The sequence below is a fragment of the Epinephelus moara genome, chromosome 16, assembly GCF_006386435.1.
Source record: "Epinephelus moara isolate mb chromosome 16, YSFRI_EMoa_1.0, whole genome shotgun sequence".
Classification (NCBI taxonomy): Eukaryota; Metazoa; Chordata; class Actinopteri; order Perciformes; family Serranidae; genus Epinephelus; species Epinephelus moara.
In genome coordinates this window covers 17,069,343-17,072,583 of record NC_065521.1, presented here as the reverse complement: position 1 = coordinate 17,072,583, position 3,241 = coordinate 17,069,343, and positions in this window count along the sequence as shown.

Genomic DNA, 3,241 nt, shown 5'->3' with positions numbered 1-3,241 from the left:
ACGTTTGATAAAACGGAGTTAAATCTCTCGTCATCCATTTTCAAGCTCTCTGTGTGTTTGTTTCCTTGCGGACGAGAAAAGGAGGAGCGCACATTTCCGAGAAGGCGTGTCCTTTTCAAAAATGCAAGAGGCGTTGCTTTGTTGCCGGCCGTTTTCGCCGGTGTGTTAAACACAGACTATCAGAAGGCGGAGATCTCTTATTGTCTGGTGGCGAGACTACACCAAGATAGACTTTAAATACCTGTTTAAAGTTTTCTTTCACAGTCCTCACAGCTTGTTCTCTGTGTCTGTTGAGGTTAAAGATGGTGAAGAGCCGTCATGTTTCCATGCTACACTACCTGTGCGTGGAGAACATTTCTGTGCTGCCATCCATTCCCTATATGAGTGAAATAATCCACAGCATCTCCAGCAGACATGGGATGTTTTCTGTTGCAGCCCTACTGTGTGATTCACTGTAGGCTGATGAGACATGCGTGTTTTCTGTGCAGCTTTAATACCTGCATCTAGTCTGAGCAGCAGCCCTCAGTGTGAGCTGCACAGTTGCTCTCTCAGTGAGGAGCAGAGCAGCACTGACACCTTATTAGCGGTGCCAGTGCAGTTGTTGTCGGTTCCTCCTGAAGGAGCACAGACACCCGCCACAACAGCTCACACTGTCTGCTCGCCTTGTTAGTGTGGTTAGACGGTTCCTGTCTAGCTGCCCAGCAGAGAGGCTGCCTTGATATTTTGGGAAATGGGAGGGTACCTGTTATTGCCCTGATTTGAAGAAAACCTGGCCTACCTATCGGTGCATGTCTGTGTGTTTGCATGGCGGTGTGTAGGTGCCTGGCCCGAGCCATGTGAGTGGGTGCGTGTCTATGAGCGACGCAGGTATCAAAGAGCTTTATAACTGGAGGAATATGCAACCTAGCAACGAGCCCTCCTCCTCATGTACACCACTGGCCTGGATCGTCACTCGTACAGTGAAGAGAAAAGAGACTGTGTGTACTATTGCATCTCACTTCGAGACTATGGACCATTAGACTGAGAACACACACAGATTACATCAAGGGATGTTTGTTTAAGGATGCTCTTTACAGAAAAATCTAAAAGAGACAAGAAAATCAAAGCTTATCTTGCAACACCCCCAGTCACTGATCTCAGAACTGAGGTTTTCACAGCTGTCAGAGGCAAAACACCTGCTTTGACATCACTGATTGAGGTGTGGCTAGAACTGCAACATGCATCATTTCAACCCACAGGTTTGAAAACTGTGATCTTTTAAAGTGAATTCTGTCTGTGAAATTTTAACAATGAAATGGGAAGAAGAAAGCGAGAGAGAAGACAAGAGAGGTAAAGTTAAAGCAGCTGTCTTGTTTTATCTCGGGGAGGGGGGGGACCTGGGTCAGATTAGAAGTGCGAGAAGGAGCTCTTAACAAATTGAAATTCAATTACCTTGTTACCCGTCTCAGCAGGACCTCCCCTCAGCCATGACTGTCGAGCACAAAGGAAATGTGTTTGGCTGAGGGAGCGGCACTGTTCCTCTCTGTGCAAACACACATCCAGTTTGAACACAGTTCTCAGTAGATGGCAGCCTTACACATACAGCAGATTCCCACTGTTGTTTCTCACCAGTCTCCCTGTCCTCTACAGACACCATGTACAAAAAGTGATAAACTATGCCTGACAAACTGGAATCATCATAAGGCACAAATAACCCAGCCTGCATAAGCAACACTAAAACTAAGAAAAGCTTTCCATCAGTTTTATTTCATGTATCTCCTTAAATAGATCTGTCAGCTCATAAATTAATGACACAGTGAATTTCATTCAGACATAAGCCAGGCTGAAAACTGTTCCAGTTTCTCTTCCTCTGCTTTTTACAAATGTAAAAGAGTTGCTCTCGTCCCACCCTAAATGTATAAAGAGAACTGGATTCAGCATTGGAGGCAGGGCCCCGTTCATTCCCACGAATATTGCAGGTCTCATGCTCGCTATTGTCACAGTTTTGAATTCCTGGTCACCTGTTCCTTTCTGCATGCACATTCAGCCCTCAGTCAGTAATTTTCTACTCATCTTGCCTCTCTACCACTCCTACCTGCCAACTTGTCACCTGTCTAGACTTCTTGTGCTCCTGCCTGTCCACCACGCCCACCTCATCAAGCCAACTCAGTTCACCTGTTCCTCATCACTCTCAGCTGGTACATGTACCCCAGCCTCTTAATTACTTGTTGCCAGATTGTTCTTCTCCACTCATGCAAGACTCTCCAGCACATTATTCCGTACTGATTTCCCATTGCTGACCTGCTTCGTCTGATTCCCGGTAAACACCTCAGCCTTCTATCCCTGACCATGAGACATGCTTCCATGTCCTTGGTTCCTCTTTGCCTGTTGCTACTTAGCGTTTTCATCTGATGGCGATGCTACAGTGTGAGTGTTCCAGTCTGCTTACCTGTGGTTTCATGTGGTTCAGAGATTTTCACTGCGTCACCCGACTCGCCTTTGTGCGTGTGTCCTGTAAGTACCTCTCTGCTGGCTTCTTGACCCTTTGCCTGGCCTCAACCTGCCTTCTGTCTCCTCCCTTCTGGTTTGTCTGTTTGGACTGTGTATTCACCTGGTTCTGGATTTTCTGCGTCCTTGACTATGTACCCTGCCTGCTCCTCCACAGAACCATTGCCTGCTCTTATACAAAACTGTGCTAGCTGTTGGGCTAGTGCCCCTGCTCACTCGCCTGCCTCTCGGCCCACTTCGGCCTGCCAAACCAGCCGAGCTGCCAATGACTTTGTGAAGAGACTTGTCCTCTTCTTTACCTGCTGAGCTGTCAAAGTAAACGTCATTACAAAGTGATTCTGGTTACCTGTGTGCTGTAATAGGGTCCAAACACCACCCGTTACAGCTATAATGAGTGACAGTGGGGAAATAACTCTGGATTCAGCTATTAGTGAATGTTACAATTTTTAGGATATAATAATTTAAATAAGGACTATTTAGGCCTGAGTGTTTGGTCTGGGAAGTTGATCTACCTAAAAGAATGTATCCACTGATTTACAGACATCTCTTTCACAGTACAAGTCTGTGGAAAAATAGTCCCTTTTAGCCACATGACGGTGATGATTGTAGGAGGCCCAGGGTAGACCCAGAATGTGCTGGAGGGACTACATATCTCATCTGGCCTGGGAACGCCTTTGGTTCCTCCAGGAGGAGCTTTAAAGTGTTACTGGGGAGAGGGATGTTTGGGGTGCTTTGCTCGGCCTGCTGCCCCGTG